At 41.5% G+C, this 18610-nt stretch overlaps 1 protein-coding gene across 16 annotated transcripts in view; it reads right to left on the bottom strand.

The window, feature by feature from the left end:
* The window catches only part of WNK2 (WNK lysine deficient protein kinase 2), a 177610-nt gene that overhangs the window by 116247 nt on the left and 42753 nt on the right, over positions 1-18610 (bottom strand). The gene's annotated exons all lie outside the window — the stretch shown is intronic.

Below are 18610 nucleotides of genomic sequence, written 5' to 3'. Positions count from 1 at the left end.
CAGGCCTGTAATCTGCACTTTACTGAATAAAGGGTAAGCTCCTCCTTACGTGGATGGCCTCCTTTTCCATTGCTATGGAAACAAAAGCAATCTAGACAATGCCACCTCAAAAAAGAATGTGCCAATTTTTCTGCTCGTTCACAATTCTGCCTCTTCTTCCAAGCTATTTTACACTAAATTTGACTCAAAAAAAGATTTAAAAATTGACTTTGTGCCTTTGTCTTTTCTGGGATGTAAAAAGGCATCCTGAAAATGTTTCTTGCCTGCTTTTAAGATCAGAAATATTGGGAATGACAAATTCTATCTTCCTGGTTTTCCTGGAGAATCTCTAAGAGGTCTCAGGGTTATTTAAACTCTCGCACCTTAACTGAAAATGCAAGGGTGTTTAATCATTCACAAATGTTTAGACCCTGAAGATAGACAGGTGAAAGAGTTTAAAGGAATGACTTAAAATCTTTCCCTTTCAACTGTCTCCCTCTTGGCTCTTGGGCTGGTGTCAATCCACTAGTTCTTCAGTCAGAGTATAAGTATAATGAAAAAAGTTTTAAAGAAAAATCTGTTGGGGAAAAATGCACTCCTGCAGCCTCAGAGGCAAACAGGCTTTGGCTGGATTGGCAGGGGAAGAGGGCTGTGGCTCCTTTAGGGATACTCATCTCCCATCCCACCTCCCATTGCAGGAGTCCAGCTCCCTCTGAGTCTTGGGTTATGGATAACTTGGGTTGGGGGAAGGGAGGGAAGAGGACAAACATCATCCTACATGACTGGCCAGTTGGCATATGGAACCCATTGGCTCCCATGCACCCAAGGGTCAGTCACAGAAGCCCTTAAAAATCCCTCAAGCCTTCATCATAAACCATAAAAAAGCCACAAGCCTAAATATTTACTCTCATTAGGAGCACCCCGTTAGTACTGTATGATAACCTGTGGTCAATCTCTCTCTCATGGACAGTAAAGCAGATTAAGATCACTCCAGTCCACTGCCCTAGAAATAAAGCTCCTTAGCTCTTTAAAAGGCAGAGCTGTTTCTTACTGACCAAACTTAGAGCTAACAGATCACTGGAAAACACATGCATTTATCAGGTCCAAAAGTTAGTTCATTTTTCAGACTCAGACATTGTACTTTCCTCAGCAACCTTAGAGGGATGTAGATAATAATATCCACTTCGTGAAATAAATGGTCACTTGGCCTATTTTTAACTGAGACTCTGAAGGAGATAAGGCGATTGCCATATGGATACGGTCTCCCTGCATCTGCAGTGAGAGGAATTCCACACAATAATAAGAATTCTCATGGCTGGAGACGAACTGCCTTTATATTGGCAGCGATTTTTCAGAAAATCCAGGCCGAAACTTGCTAAGTGTTTTACCTCATCTTTATCACCTCCGAGGGACGGAAGCCCACCCTCGGGGTGGGGGGGGGGAGGAGGCGGCGTTTCCGTTTTCCAAGGGTTGCTAGATGTGCCAGCTTTGCTGCTCCGCCGCAGTTTTTAGTTCTCTCCACATTTTACTGAGCAGCATCCACGTTACTACTCACACGAAGGTTGCCCAGGGCAACAGCAACAATCTTCGCCATCTGAGCAGCTGCTTGCCTTGTTGGGGGCAGATCCCTTGTTAGGAGGCAAGGCTTGCAGCAACACACTCACAGCCGTTCTACCGGTCACAGGCGGACATCTACCGCAGTAACGAGGCGCCGCTGCTGCTGCCCCATATCAAACCACTTTTAAGAAAGCTAAAAAATGGTGCCCAGTGAGCCTGCCCGGAGGAGTCAGACAATTGCTTTCAACCCCATCGGTCCTTCCCCTACTGCTGAGTTTCCTTTTAAATTTAAGCCCTGTAGAATAAATCAGACACACTCCACTTAAAGAGGAAAGGGAGAAATTCCCTGTGAGTCAGGAAAAGCATACCGGGGGTGGGTGGAGGGGGAGTCAAGACAGGAGCAGGAAAGAGGACAACAACAAAGTCAGCAATTTTACAAAACGTTCTAAAATTAAAAAAAAAAAAAAATCAAAAAAAAAAATCACAGTGCTCTTTGATTCTAACTTTTAGGTTTCTGAGCATCCCGGGGAAATTTTCCATCCCTAGTTAAGATATAGAATATAATTGCTTCTTGTATGTTCGCTTAAGTGTTAAGCGAACATACAATAGGCAATTATATTCTATATCCCTGACTGCAGATTATGTGCCCAAGTGCACTGGGACTGAAGACTCAAACGTATCCAGGAATGAACAACAAAAACCACATAAATTTTGGATTGGACAAAAGAACCTGACACCTCCTCCCCCGCTCCAAACCATCTCCATATTGCATACCCACTTCTTTAGAGAACATATTTTTAAATCAAAAGAATACCAATAAATAAGTTCTAAAGAGCAGCAACACAGGATGAGCATCAGCCTCAGAAGAGAGCCAGTGCCAACTGGCAACACTTGAACAGCGAGCGTAGGGATAAGTAAAGTACGTGCCAGGTCTAGGTCAACCAGTCCCACCGTGCAAACTTCAAAAGATTCAAACTGATATTGTGTACAGTCTTTGTAAGAGAGTTTATAACCAAGCTGCTCAAATTCTATCAGGCTCAACCTGACCCAAAAATTGCTGGCTCTTTTTAAGAGGGCTTAAAAATTAATCTGTTTTCTGCTTCGAGGCAGGAAAAAACCTACCCTGGTTGCTGTTTTAACTACACAACTCACTCAAAGTTCATTTGGAAACCAAAAATCTTTACTAAGTTTGTAAGCACATATTCTCACACTGTATAAAGCACACAAGGCAAAGCTTTAAGAGGATGATAAAGTTATAGGCTTGTTGTTTCAAGCTTTCGAGAAAGTCATTCGTTAGGAGACCAAGAGAGCCTATGCTGAGATGACACTGCAGCAAACCAATTCCACAAAATAAGTGTTTGAAAATCACAAAAGCAAACGGAACCCTGGAATATCATGCCTAAGGTATCTCAAGTTGGGCGCCCAAAATCAGGGGGAATTTATGACAATGTGGATGTAAAGTGACTAAGCCAGGGTTAGCCAATGAGTTTGTTATAGGCAGTCTATTCCTACCTAGGAGCCTCACATTTAATGACTATACAGCACTTTCTCCCAGCCCTCTTTAGGGGAACCCTCTGCCCAGCGCACAGCCCAAGTTGGTGGGCAGAATGCTGAGCAGATAGGCAAGGGGATAATCCTTCTCCCAAACCATGGATCAGCCTCCGAGTCACTCTGCAGTCACCACTTTACCGCAATAGCAGCAATGGCCTCAGCAGTGCCCCTTTAACCGCAAGGTAAGGATCATTCCCACCCTTCCTCTGCCCCTGGACACCACTGCACAGGGGGTGCATGACCATCCCATACTGCCAGCCTCTCATTGCACTCCAGTTCATCTTCCAAAGGGATCCTCTGCAGATACAAATGAGGCAACTGGATGTGTCCCTCGATTTCTCCTTTGCTTCATTTTATTCAAATTCCTTCTCCTCCACCTCACTTCTTTAGCATCAGCTGCCACAATCACTGTACTGACAAGGCACTGTGCTGCGGAGAGACAAGCAACTGCCTGCCAGCCGCAGCTTAGCAAACAAAACAGAAGAGTCATCCCAAGTTAACATACAAGCTCACTGCCTAGTCTATTCTCACTTTACTGGTTTTATCGTATAGATTTGCACTAAGTTTCCACAAAATTGTGAGACTCAAAAATACTTTCAGTGTGAATTGGGAGACACTGACATGATTTTGCAGAGGACTACACACTTCATCTCCTTATAAGGTGTCTGAGCTTCCAGGCGCCTCTGAATCTCACTTTACTGGGACAGAAAAATCTTGGCTCTGCAGGACAGATGTTTAAAGTAATTGACAGCCTCTCAACACTCCTGCATAGCACCAACGTTTCTAAAATAACTTTAGCCATCAAAAGTTCAAAGCTATTGCATAGCGTAAGCCTTGGTTCAACATTTCTAGACAAAATTTAAACAGAACCAATAAAGCAAAATGATGTAAGAGAGCTGCTCACTGTAGATTTGTTTTAAAAAGGACTTGGCTAGCTTCTTCTCTTTCATAGGCTATAAAGAATGCCTTAAAGAGAGGCATTTTGTCCACATTTACCAACAGATCATTTTAAATGGTAAACTTAAAATGATTCAGAGTAGAATTTGTTTCCATGATCAGAGCTCCAGTACCACAGCAGGAGCAGATATAAGACAAATTATCCGTTTTCTGAAGGACAGCAAGTTTTCCTGCACATAGAATGTAAGACAGCTCTGTTTTAAAATAAATCCAAAATGCACAATCTTGAAACAAGTTTGCTGTGTTTTAATATATCCACCATGACTTCAAGACCACAACTGGTAATTGCACTGAAGAGACTCAGCCTTATAAAACACAAGGCAAAAGCAAATGTATACTTTTAGCAGACATGTTCATGGAAACAAATACAAAATTCTATTGTACAGGATGATTTAAAGAGATTTTTGCAAGTGATGTCACAATAATCCATAACCATCTACCCTACCCTGTGTTCACAATTTGTATTAATTTTAAATTATACATTTTTATTATTACTCTATTTTGCTGCGGCTAAGTATTTACGGAGTGCACTACAGCAGTAAGCCAAGACACGGTGTGCATAAGTAGGCTATTAGAATATTTCAGGTGCAGTGTCAACAATCAGGTCTCTTAGCCATGATACAAGAGTCTACACAATCTAGTGTGGTTTATTTTTATAAGAGTACACTCCTAAATTTTACATTTTTTTTAAGCTAACTGTTTTGGAGTTATGCAATCTATCCTTCCACTTTGAAAGATAGTTCCTAGCAGGCAGAAAATAAAAGCTAGTAAGGAAAAGTTATAAATACTCTTTTCCCTATTCATTTTCTCATTCCTCTTTTTTCCCTTTAATTCTGAATATACCAAATGCATTTACCTAGGCAAGATATACAACTGAAAAAGTGATAGCTATTTAGATTTCTGACAAAATACCCAAATTGTTTTATTTCTCATGTTGCACTTGCCAGAGTATGCACTGTTTCAGAGTAGATTATCAGGGAGTTGGACAAAATGTTTGAGGTAGGAAACAAAATTAAATTGCATTTCCTGTTTGTAAATTGGATTTGTGAAAATCTGTCACTCATCTGGAACACATACGTTACTCTCTCCTCCTCCCAGACAATCATGCTGGATAATCTAATAACTTTCACACCAATCAGGCTTCCTCTTTGCCAACAGAATGTTCACCGTCACTAAATTTCGTAGTGCTGAACGCTGGCTATGGTTGGAATTAGTACCAAAACCCCATTAATAAAATTAAAGGACAGGCTGAGCCTTATCGATTAGATTTCTGAGAATGACACCCCAATTAATAATAGGAAACTTGTTTTGCTAGTATCTCCTCTATCTGGAATACATAAGCTCTGACTAAAGTCCTCACACGTCATACAGAAATAGGAGAGCACTTTATCTGAGCCTTTGGAAAATTTCCAAAGAAAGATTAGCCATTGATGAAATGTAGTTCCTATCTATATTGGTCTAATACTTATCCTAGAAAATGAATATGATAATATTTCCATATATCTCAAAGCACTTTATAAAACAAGAGGGCATATTATCCATTATTTACAGATGGGAAAACTGTGCCACAGAAAGTTTAAGTGACTTGCCCAAGATCATTGTGAGTCATTGACACATTTGGGAATGAACGACACCTTTCCAATTTATACTCACTGCAACTCTTATCCAGTGGAGTGGACGGAAGGTAAACAAAAGATCTAAATAACTTATCCAAAATATTTAGCTCAGTTCCAGTTTAATAATGCTATGTATTCATTTAAGAACTACCACTTATAATTATGTTTGATAATATGATAACAGCTGTGTCTCAGAGTAGAAAGATGTGGTGTTTCAGCACAGGAACCTGGAAATGCACTGAAATACTCCTGCACAATGTATTTTGAGTAACATTTTAATTAAAAACAGCTACTATGACAACTTGAAGAGTGGTACTAATTTTTAGGACAAACTAAACTCAACCTTGCTAGTGACTGAACTCAGGCTGTGATGCAGATGCTGTTATTTAAATAATTAACTATTAAGTTCTCCTAAGAAACTGGAGAAAGCCGTAGTTTAAACAGAATGTTCAAAGTATTCTTCTCAGCCTTAAGATGTAACCATTGCTCAAGAAGCATTTAACCACCTGCTAAGTACTATCAACTTGTATGACAGCTAAGCATTTGGCGGCCATGTCATGCCTGCCCATGTATTAGGAAAGACGCCTTGTTAGCTACCCTTAGACCAAAAGGATATTGCACTGACCTGGAAGCCACAAGTTCTGGTCTCCTCAGAAACTGAGTGTTAATATTTCTATATAATTCACAATCCTCATTAACCAAGGCCTCATACCCCTGCCTTAGGAGACAGGCAAGTAACCTTCACCCATTCTCCAAATAAGATAACAGAGGTTGCACAAGGTCAGATCAGACAGGGCAGAGACAAGAAGTCAGGTATCTAATATAACAGAAGCAAGCCTCAGTCACACTGCCTTTTAGAATGAATGTGCCAAATCCATATGCCTTCTGTGACCACTGCTCCAACCTGTAGACCACATGCTGCTCCCAGAGCCATGATGAGAACCCAAGAAACCCAATTCCCACCATTGTCTCTCAACCTGTCGCATAAGGCACTTGCAAAATGTATGTCACATCCTTTAAGAGCTAGTTCAGCTACAGAACAACAATCTACTTCTGCTATCCCACAGGAAATTCTGATATTTTGTCATTTTAGTCCAACACCCCTAAATTTTTTATGGAACAAAGTTCCAAAAAATATCAGTTTGGAGATGTTGAACGTTTTGTTTCAAAACGTTCAACTTCATCTGCCTAAGACACTGCAGTGGTTTATGGGAAACGTAGTTCTGGTGCCTGCATCATGTTCTCATCCTCTGGCCAGACTGATGTGATAAATGGCAGTCATGTGACTTCTACGATCCCCCTGCCTCTGGGTCAGAGGGGAGATTGCGGTACATCAAGGGAGATGTAAACCAGCCAAGGAGCCCAGCCCACAGGAGAGAACTGGGGCACAAACACCTCCCATGAGGTACTGCTGCATCCTAGCTAGATACAATTTAATGTTGAACTATCTCAGAACAAAATGTTTCAGTTCAGTTCAACAAGCCACAGTATTTCCGCAAGGGTGGAATCAACCTGATACTAAATATTTTGTTTTGATTTTCCTGACACAGTTTAAAAAAAAAAAAAAAGACACATCAAAAAAAATTTCAATTCTGTGGAATTTCCATCTAAAAATTGCAAACTAGCTCCACTGCCACCGCATCTCAAAGGGGAGAGATCTGTGCTCTGGAACTGCAGGACTTGGGTTCCAACCCTGCTAATTATCTATGCAGGGAAAAAAAACCAACCCAACCCTAAAGGCCGAGTAAAGTTCTCAAAAGTCCCTACGTGACTTAGGTATTTTAAAAAATTATTTTACCCCATATCTTTACACGTGGAAACGTAAAGTACTTGACTTTGCAAGGGTGGTTTTCTGTAATTTCAGAAGATTCCCCCCTCTTCAGTGAAAGGGGCCTGGAATTATAATTGCGTATGATTTTATACTGAAAAACACATTTAAAAGTGAATTTGGATGTAGTTACATTTTATTCTTGTTTATATTTAAGGGTATATCTACACTCCCCATGCTACAGCACGGCAGCGCTGTGATGTGTGCAGTGTAGAACATGCTTTGTCCCCGGCGGGGAGCGCTCTCCCAGTGATAAAAAACCACCTCGAACAAGCAGTGGTAGCTTTATTGCTGGGAGCGCGGCTGCTGGCAATAGAGCGCTGTCTATACTGGCGCTTTTCAGCACTAAAACTTTTGTCCATCGGGGGGGGAGGGTGTTTTTTCACACCCCTGAACGACTAATGTTTTAGCGCTGAAAGTGGCAGTGTAGACACAGCCTTAGTTAATGGGAGCTATTCCTTTAACATGGCAAGGCACTTGATTGCAAAGCGTGTAAAGAGATTTGTCCAGAGAGAGGAAAACCCTGACGGTGTACACTTCAAAATGGAGGACAGCTGGACAGTCTTAAAGGTGGAAACTTTACCATTCGGTGTGACTGGGAGTTTCAGGGTATTGCTTATGAACTATGGCGCCTTTCAACTGGAATAAATTTTAATCCGGTTTAGTTCAGTAGGTATGAAAGGTTGTTCCCTTTTAATGGATGTTTGGTAGGCCCCTGCACAGCTCCCACATTACAAACTCACCACCATACTTTGAAGTAATTGGCAGTGTCTGCAGAGGCCAAGAACTGAATGAGCATCAGTAGCTAAACCATTTCTTCAGCTCCTAGAGGAAGCCTGCCACCCCCAACTGGTCACAATAGAAGCATATTAGCAAGGTAATGTACATGGGAAGTTTGCTTTGCTGCTCCTCTGCAGAACAGAGGCTTCATTCACCAGGCCTGTCAGGTGAACCAAAGTAAAAGCTAACTGCCATGTAATGAAATACTTTACTGTTACACTGATGATTCACTTTCTCCTCCCCAATAAATGTGTTACCGGTTTCAGAAAGGCTTTCAAAATAACTAACAAATTGGAAGATCTATTAGTAATCTAGTACACACCTGTATGGAGCAGCTGTGATAGTTATGTAACAGTGTGGAAGATGATCACCCTTAATATAGCAATTCTGGGCTCTGAATACTAATCAGAAGGGAGAGCTGCCAGCTGCAGATAGGAGCAGGCTTTGGTTTGTGTGTTCTTAGGTGGATGTAAAGTTACAAATAAAGGAACTTGCTTAACAGAAGCTCCCTTTGTGTTAGGATGGAGAACACCACTATACCTTCCCTGCCAGGAAGAACCGTTCCCTGTGTTCTCTAGTGTTCTGTTCAGCCTAGTTTTAAATGTTTCTAGGAATAAATCCTCCCATTTTCTCCCAGCAATAACAGCTTCACAATCTTCCATCAAACATCAGGAAAAAGTTTCCTGAAAGTTAAACCTAACTTCTCCTTTTCAAAGTGTATTTTAGTTTGTAAACAATGGGGGACAAGTATTTGTAAACTTGCATCCTATTCCTCAGTAAGCAATGCCTGGGAAAGAGGATACAAGTTTACAAATACTTCTCCCTCAGATACAGTGCACATATTGTTAATCAATCTTCTTTGGGTCAGTCCCTCCAACCCATTTATCATTGTGGTGGTTCTTCTTCTGTTAGCAACAAAAGACATTAACTGTCAACTTAATTACTACCAACCTCTTTATTTACTTTTCCTTTGTTATTGTACGATCAGTTTTCTTAACACTCAAAAGGGATTTAAAAATAAAGTTCATAAATAGCAGGACATTTTACAGGGGGGAAAAATGGCACATCCTTAAAATTTTGAAGTCAAGAGACACCACTGTGAAAAGAGAAACACCAATAATCCACTATCAGTTTCTCACACTTCATACTGACTTGAAAACACATTTTGTTCACTACGAGTCCCCATCCTCCTCCAACTGGAATCCATACGATTTTTTTTTTCCCCCATCAACATCACTGGGGACAAGAGAAGGAGAAAGAGCAGACCCAGGGTTATGGCAACTAGGACTGAAGTGCCAGAGACATATTGTATATAGAGATGTTTTCAGGATGTGAACATTCATCTAAGCAAAACTATACAGCCTTCCTATGTAAAACTGTTTGTGCTGTTTTAACACAATCATCTTTAAATGAGCTGCATGTAGATTACTTGCTGAAATTACTAGTGCAGCAGAGTAAGTTCCACACAAACTAGTACATTTAGATGGAATACCGGAAATAGTTAACTTTAGACCCCCTCCCCACCCTACACACATTTTTCAAAGAAAACCAACCATTTCAGCCTGCAATAGCTGATACTCCCTGACACAATATATCACCAATCTTCAAGCATTTGCGTCTCAATGAAGGTAAAAAATTAAAATGCGCAAGTTAGAAATGTTTTGGGGGTTGAAATGCACATGGTATTTTCTGTCATTTACCTGTGAAGTACAGTGTTTGTTTAAGTTTACAGAAACGTTTGTACCACTTTTTCAGGTTTGTGATCACTTATCAGTTTGCAGAACACTTTGCATGTATTACAAAAGGCATCTTTATAGCTCCCATTACCACAGTATCTGGGCACAGGCCATAACATCTTCATAACAAACTCCCACGATTCCTAGAGACAATAAAGAATCCCAGACCAGAGTAATAGCCAATTCTAGCTCTATTTCCAGCTTCAAGAGAGTCTTTAAAAGCAACAGATGCAGATTTCAAGATCTGGTGTGTCACACCTAAAGACTCTAAAGCACTCAGCAGGTCAGCTTCTAATTCTCATCAGTGTAGCTAGAATGGATTCTTAATTGGATGCTATGCTAAATTACATGTCACACTCACCATGAAATGATCAGTGGGACGGATTAGAAACTGTGGGAGGGGGACAGAGTGCCCCTAGAGGCAGGAAGTTGCACTGCAGCTGGCTCCTCCTCAACCAGCCACACCAGGAAGGAGGAAAGAGGAGAGTTTTGATCACTACTACTATCCAAAGCAGATTTGGGATTGGAGTAAGAGACTGTGGTCCCCAACTAGGCTGAAAGGTTTCTTGTGGGGCAGAGTAATAGAGGAGGGGTGGCCTATGTGTTCACCCACACTTCAGCGTTGTTTGTAACACTACACAACTCCAACAGTCAGTTATGATCATGGAGGATTAATTTGTTCTTCCTGTCTGAGAGTTTCCCTCCATACACCAAGGCATCTCTAAACTGGCTTATTTGAAAGTTGCAGAGCCCCTTGCTTGTCTGCCCCCCTTCTGTGTGAATGTGTATGGTTTTATTTACTGAACAAGTTATGGAGAATACGATCATGTACTACCTCATTGCAGCCTGCACACCACAGACTGAGAAGCACTGCTTCATAGTATTTGGAGATGAAGCAAGCATTGTGCTACTCAGCCTCATATTAAACATAATATTTATACAATGAGGTTCAACTAAAATAAACACTGCTCAAAAAAGGAGCAAAATAAATTAAGTTTCTTAATTTAGATTTGTCCCTGAACAAATTTGGTTTGGCTGCGCCTTCTGCATCATATAATCCAGTCTCTCTAACAAGGTCAGTGTTACACAGGTAATAGTCTTACATAAAGAAACTGTTCCTGGACACGATCTCATTCTAGAGTCACACTCACTTTTATGTGAAATCAATAATCCACGGCGGGTTTCCCCTCACACCTATCAATTGTGTTGTGGACACTGACTTGAGACCTCTCTTTCACGGATGAAGTCTGCTGCTTTCTGGACAGTATACCACCATAATGGAGAGGCAAAGTGTCAAGTGGTAGCCACATGCCACCATGATAAGGCGGCTCCATCCTTCAAGATGTGAGTGTTATGGAGCACAACTGTTTTGGAAACGGACATGGGTTTCTCTCACGATAAAGTATTATCAGGGTAGACACTCTGCCCTTTGACCCATCACCCAGAGAGTTCAACAAATGCAGGTTATATGAACAAAGATACTTTTACACTAGATCTAATGTTAGGCAATATTCAAGAATTGTTTACCCCATGCTACTAAGTCACACACTTTCTGTCTTATGCATTAACAGTGCATGCCATTCTACTGATGGGATAAAGTGTGAAATGAAAACTTTTTTATTCCCTCATAGACTACTATAATTTGAAATACATCTTAAGTATTTTGAATACTTAGCTGTCTATTTTCTTCAGAGTCATAAAAATAATAGAAGTTAGAGATGGATAAAACCTATTATCCAGTCCATCTCCTTGCAAATGCAGAATTCTCCCAATGGTACATTGATATTTAAAACTGGCATGGTGAATACCTTATGCAAAGTGATAAGGGCTACCAGAACTTCGCTTGGGAGTCTATTCCATAGGAATAGCTGTTCTCACCAGTAAATGAATTATATCAAAAAAATTACACTAACTCAACAGTAAGGTTGTATATTTACAGTCACAAAGAGTCAGGACATAGAAAAAGTTTCCACCAGTAATGTTAACTCTGCTGCATTGCACATCTCCCATGATTTGATAAGTGATTTGGCTGACACTATTAACAATATTAAAGTTCTGTCAACTTAACTTTGGCCCCCATCTAAATTTTATTATAAGAATAATAAAGTTAAAAACCTGAGACCAACAGCAATGTTTGCACAATTTTCAAATTCCAATGAAAATAGTTCATCAATGAACAAACATTCCATTGCAGTATTTAGAGCCCAAATATTGCAGCACTAAAAACTTTAAAAATTTTGTTTTCATTACCCAGGTTGCGAAAAATGCAAAGTAAAAAACAGAGTGGCAAATAAATTGGATTTTCAAAGTTTTCACTTTTAATTATTTATAGCATTCATCGGTTATCAGGGTAAGTAGATACAATAAATGATTACTTTGAGAGCAACCACTCAACGAAAAAAGCCAAAAACAGGAAGAGACATTGACACATATGCAACATGGCATAGTTAACATTGTTGGAACATACACTTTTGCATTTTTTCACCTGCAATTTCAACTTTTCACCTCAATGTTGTATCGAAAGTTGGGAGTTGATATGGAGGGATTTCATTTGTTCAGTAGTGAGTTTATGCTTCATGAAAGTCAAGGCTGAAATGTCCCATTTAGGCTTTGAAGTTTCAACCTTTGTTACCCCCATTTGTTTAGCTGGGGAACTTTCTGCAAGGCAAGGATAACAGGATAGCAGAATACAGACAGCCTTTTTTAAGTGAGTTTAAGTTACAAAGTTCTGCAGTATCTGCAGAGACTCTAAAATGTTCAATAGTACAAAGTGCATAGTCATGCACTTAGGATCTAATCATAAGAACTCCTGCTATAAGCATGTGGCTCCTCATGCAACAGAGGAGAGCAACCTCTGTGTGTTGGTCAACTGTGAGCTATCAATGTGATGGGGCTGAAAAAGAGGCAAATGTAATCCTAGAATGTATTCTAGGAGCCATCTCCAGAAGAGAGCGCGAAGTTGAATGCCATTGTGCCAGGCACTGGTAAGTGCTCTTCTGGAACATTGGGTACAATTCTGGTCACCCACATTCAAGTATGATGAATTCAGACTGGAACAGGTGCAGAGAAGAGCTACTTGGATGGTCAGAGGAATGAAGGGCCTATTTTATGAGAAGAGGCTAGAAGAACTTGGCTCATTTAGCCTAACATGATGAAGGCTGTGAAGGGATATGATGGCTCTCTATAAATACATCTGGGGGGTAAATATCAGGGAGGTGAAGGGATATTTAAGCTAAAGGGCAATGCTGGCACAAGAACAAATGGGTAAACTGGCTATGAACAAATTCAGGCTGGAAATCAAAAGGTTTCTAACCATCAGAGGAATGAGGTTCTGGAACAGCCTCTCAATAGGAGTTGTGGGGGCAAACAACTTAATTAGTTTTAAGAGAGCCCTGGACCAATTTATGGGATTATATAATGGGTTGCTTGTGATAGTGAGAGGCACAGGTCAGCAGCTCTGGGGACTCCTGGTTCATGTCTGATCTCATGTGTCAGGACTTCAGCCAGTGACCTATAGGGATCAGGAAGGGATTATTTTCCCCAATGTATTCGGGGTCTTTTTTGGGGGCGAGGGGGAGTTGTCTCCTTTCTCTGAATCATCAGAGGTGGCCAGAGCTTGAGATGGGATGGCAAGGGGAAGGCATTCTCTCTCTCAGGTTGGCTGGCTCATGCTCTCATGTGCAGGGTCTCACTGATCACTGTATGTGAGCTTGGGAAGGAATTTCCCACCAGGTCAGATTGGTAATGATCTTGGGGTTTTTCTGCCTTCCTCTGCAGCGTGTGGGTATGGGTCACTTACTGGGATCATCTGGGTATTTCTCACTGAACCATTTCCCTGCCCTTGGAGGGCCCTCAGGCACTGGTGCACCTCAGTCCCTCCTATTGTCTGCCTGTGGCATATAACAGATAAATCTCCTGTGGGCTGTAATACTTCGGTCTAATTTTGGTTGATGGGTTTAGTGTGATTATGCTGGGTCGTGCAGGTGGCCAGAGGTCAGACTAGATGATCTGGTGGTTCCTTCTGGCATTGAACTCTGTGCTGTGATCCATTATCTTTTGTAGCAGACTTTCTCCAGGTACTAAGAGGTTTTTATTTTGTTTGGGATTTTGGGGGTTCCAGGTGGGGCAAGAGAATGAGGACTTTTGTTTGTTTGTAGGTATATACAGTGCTGAGCTGGAGCTGGTTTGCACCGGTTCACGCGAACCGGTTGTTAAATTTTGAAGCTGGTTTAGAACCGGTTGTTAAAGGGGTGGGCAAACTCCGGCCCAGGGGACCGTCCTGTTCGGCCCGCCTGAGCTCTCGCCTGGGAGGCTCCCCTGAGAATCCCTTTTTAATTTTTACTCACCCGGCAGCGCTCCAGGTCTTTGGCGGCGGGTCCTTCAGTGCCGCCGAAGACCCGGAGCAAGTGAAGGAACCGGTTCTTCAGCTTTTGGCAGCTCATCACTGGGTATATATGCCCCCTGCTAAATGTCCCAAGATCAGATAGCTTAATCCCTACACTAAGCTTCTTGGTGTGCCTATGTACAGATAATGGATAGTGAAGTCAAAGGGTGGAGTTTAGTTGGCGCTCTCTTTCTTAGAAGATGCCCACTGAGTGTACGGAGAGATGAATTTTTAATTGCATACTATTTTTAAACATGTTCCCCCAAACCAGGCAAGCTCTGATCCTTCCTCCTTACTGAGGAGGAAATATAAAATATTCAGCGTGGTCTCTATTTTAATGCCACTTCATGAATTTCAGCTCCCAGAAGTCAAATGGTTTCAGAAGATGATAAATATGGCAGGCGACCAGCTTGGCTTAATGGTGAAATCCTAGCGGATCTTAAACATAAAAAAGAAGCTTACAAGAAGTGGAAGGTTGGACATATGACCAGGGAAGAGTATAAAAATATTGCTCGGGCATGTAGGAAAGATATCAGGAGGGCCAAATCGCACCTGGAGCTGCAGCTAGCAAGAGATGTCAAGAGTAACAAGAAGGGTTTCTTCAGGTATGTTGGCAACAAGAAGAAAGCCAAGGAAAGTGTGGGCCCCTTACTGAATGAGGGAGGCAAGCTAGTGACAGAGGATGTGGAAAAAGCTAATGTGCTCAATGCTTTTTTTTGCCTCTGTTTTCACTAACAAGGTCAGCTCCCAGACTGCTGCGCTGGGCATCACAAAATGGGGAAGAGATGGCCAGCCCTCTGTAGAGATAGAGGTGGTTAGGGACTACTTAGAAAAGCTGGACGTGCACAAGCCCATGGGGCCGGACGAATTGCATCCGAGAGTGCTGAAGGAATTGGCGGCTGTGATTGCAGAGCCCTTGGCCATTATCTTTGAAAACTCGTGGCGAACGGGGGAAGTCCCGGATGACTGGAAAAAGGCTAATGTAGTGCCCATCTTTAAAAAAGGGAAGAAGGAGGATCCTGGGAACTACAGGCCAGTCAGCCTCACCTCAGTCCCTGGAAAAATCATGGAGCAGGTCCTCAAAGAATCAATCCTGAAGCACTTAGAGGAGAGGAAAGTGATCAGGAACAGTCAGCATGGATTCACCAAGGGAAGGTCATGCCTGACTAATCTAATCGCCTTTTATGATGAGATTACTGGTTCTGTGGATGAAGGGAAAGCAGTGGATGTATTGTTTCTTGACTTTAGCAAAGCTTTTGACACGGTCTCCCACAGCATTCTTGTCAGCAAGTTAAGGAAGTATGGGCTGGATGAATGCACTACAAGGTGGGTAGAAAGCTGGCTAGATTGTCGGGCTCAACGGGTAGTGATCAATGGCTCCATGTCTAGTTGGCAGCCGGTGTCAAGTGGAGTGCCCCAGGGGTCGGTCCTGGGGCCGGTTTTGTTCAATATCTTCATAAATGATCTGGAGGATGGTGTGGATTGCACTCTCAGCAAATTTGCGGATGATACTAAACTGGGAGGAGTGGTAGATACGCTGGAGGGGAGGGATAGGATACAGAAGGACCTAGACAAATTGGAGGATTGGGCCAAAAGAAATCTGATGAGGTTCAATAAGGATAAGTGCAGGGTCCTGCACTTAGGACGGAAGAACCCAATGCACCGCTACAGACTAGGGACCGAATGGCTAGGCAGCAGTTCTGCGGAAAAGGACCTAGGGGTGACAGTGGACGAGAAGCTGGATATGAGTCAGCAGTGTGCCCTTGTTGCCAAGAAGGCCAATGGCATTTTGGGATGTATAAGTAGGGGCATTGCCAGCAGATCGAGGGACGTGATCGTTCCCCTCTATTCGACACTGGTGAGGCCTCATCTGGAGTACTGTGTCCAGTTTTGGGCCCCACACTACAAGAAGGATGTGGATAAATTGGAAAGAGTCCAGCGAAGGGCAACAAAAATGATTAGGGGTCTAGAGCACATGACTTATGAGGAGAGGCTGAGGGAGCTGGGATTGTTTAGTCTGCAGAAGAGAAGAATGAGGGGGGATTTGATAGCTGCTTTCAACTACCTGAAAGGGGGTTCCAAAGAGGATGGCTCTAGACTGTTCTCAATGGTAGCAGATGACAGAACGAGGAGTAATGGTCTCAAGTTGCAATGGGGGAGGTTTAGATTGGATATTAGGAAAAACTTTTTCACTAAGAGGGTGGTGAAACACTGGAATGCATTACCTAGGGAGGTGGTAGAATCTCCTTCCTTACAGGTTTTTAAGGTCAGGCTTGACAAAGCCCTGGCTGGGATGATTTAACTGGGACTTGGTCCTGCTTTGAGCAGGGGGTTGGACTAGATGACCTTCTGGGGTCCCTTCCAACCCTGATATTCTATGATTCTATGATTCTATGAAATGCGAAAAAGGGGATTATAATAGAAAATGTTTGGTAGCCTTGATTATAGCAGGTTCTAGCAACCAACATCTTCAGAGTGCTCTGCAAATTGTTGTTCTTATGTAATAAAGAGCACTGCACCTAACATTCATTCCACTACTTCCCCACAAGAAATGCCTCTGACATGTCACATAAACTCAAAGCTAAAAGCCATCTCTCAACTTGCTCTTGTCTATCTGATGTAGTACAGTGCTTGAAAACATTAAAATACCCAAAGCACAGTAAGGTTTAACTCAGGACAGTGGATAGCATATCAGGAGAGGAGCTGGCCAAATAATGGATTTTTTTGGTTCCCTGGCAATTTTGAAGAGTAAAATAAATTCATTTTGAGTCAAACAACAAGATTCATTTTGATTTTGTCCATTTTTAAACATATTTGAAATTTGTGTTTTAAAACCATTTGAGGAAATTTTGAATAAAAAATGGTTTCTAACAAAAACCACCAAAAAAACAAAAACAACCCCTCTCCCCAAAAATCAAAGTCTTACTCCGAAACTACCAGAACAAAATGTTTTGACTTTCTGAATCCCCCTCCCCCAACGATTCAGGAAAACCAACATGAATTTTCAAAACTTTTCAGTGTTGCCAAATTTGTATTTTTTGCCAGAAAAACTTTTGGATGAAAAATTTCACCCAGCTATTATCAGAAGTTCTAGTAAATTATAGAAAGAACTGGTTGTGACCCCAACATTTAGATTTAAAAGTTATCCACAGTAAAATACTTGTGTGACCTGTCTTTGAGAATCTCCAACTCTTCTCCACTATTTGCAGCAGGCCTTTGAAATTCAGCAGCAGAAAGCCCAGGGGACAGAGAAGTACCTTTTCTTTGCCCTCAGGAAATTCTGCTGAGGTTTGAGGTTTATCAACTCTCACTTGCCCTTGCCAGGAAAAGAAGTTGGCAATGTACCAGAAGTGGTGGTGGGGGGGGGGGGAGGAGATGGAATTTACAAATAGACCCAGGAACTTTCAACAGATTTGTCAAAAAAGGCTAATGCAGTATGTTGATTTGTATTTAAAATATTCCCTTCATTTTTTTTGCAACCTAAACACTGCAGCCACACGCTTGAGACTGAACAAGAATCAAACCATGGAAGTGACTAATTATGCTCATTCTCCACCTTCAGTGAAATGCAAAAAAATTAAGTGTAATACATGATAAAAGCTATGGTAAAATGGATCATTTTTAAAGGATTTTTAAAAAATCTGAAGCACTCGCAATAGCACAGATAAGGAATTTTGTCTAATTAAAAATCAGTGACTCTTAACAAGTTTCACTCCTTAAAGACAGCATTTTAAGTCCTGAGTAATTAATTTAATACAAGGTTACGCATTCAGTGAATACAAAGACCCAGTTAGTTTCATATTCATGCACATTAAACAGTGTATATAAATCTCTTCACTGTATTTTCCACTGAATGCATCCGATGAAGTGAGCTGTAGCTCACGAAAGCTCATGCTCAAATAAATTGGTTAGTCTCTAAGGTGCCACAAGTACTCCTTTTCACCTTGCAGTAGTTTAGTCTCTAAGTGACAGATGCATGAATCACTGTCAGTGGGTCTGCATTGGAGAGGAATGGGCATAATCATTTGTCCAGCTAAGGGTGGCAAAAAATTTCTGGTCACAGCAGCTATTAGCTAAATTAAGCTGTTTGTTCGAGTTCATTTATCATGTCCAAATCTGTATTGCTTTGTCTTGCATTAACTCAGTTTGTGCTGGAGGTATGTTTGAAGCTATGCAATGTTTTGAAACAGAAGTACACTGAATTTAAATATAAGTTACATAT

The sequence above is a fragment of the Chelonia mydas genome, chromosome 7, assembly GCF_015237465.2.
Source record: "Chelonia mydas isolate rCheMyd1 chromosome 7, rCheMyd1.pri.v2, whole genome shotgun sequence".
NCBI lineage: Eukaryota > Metazoa > Chordata > Testudines > Cheloniidae > Chelonia > Chelonia mydas.
Note: the sequence above shows the minus strand (reverse complement) of the source record. Positions and strands in the feature narration are given on the sequence as shown.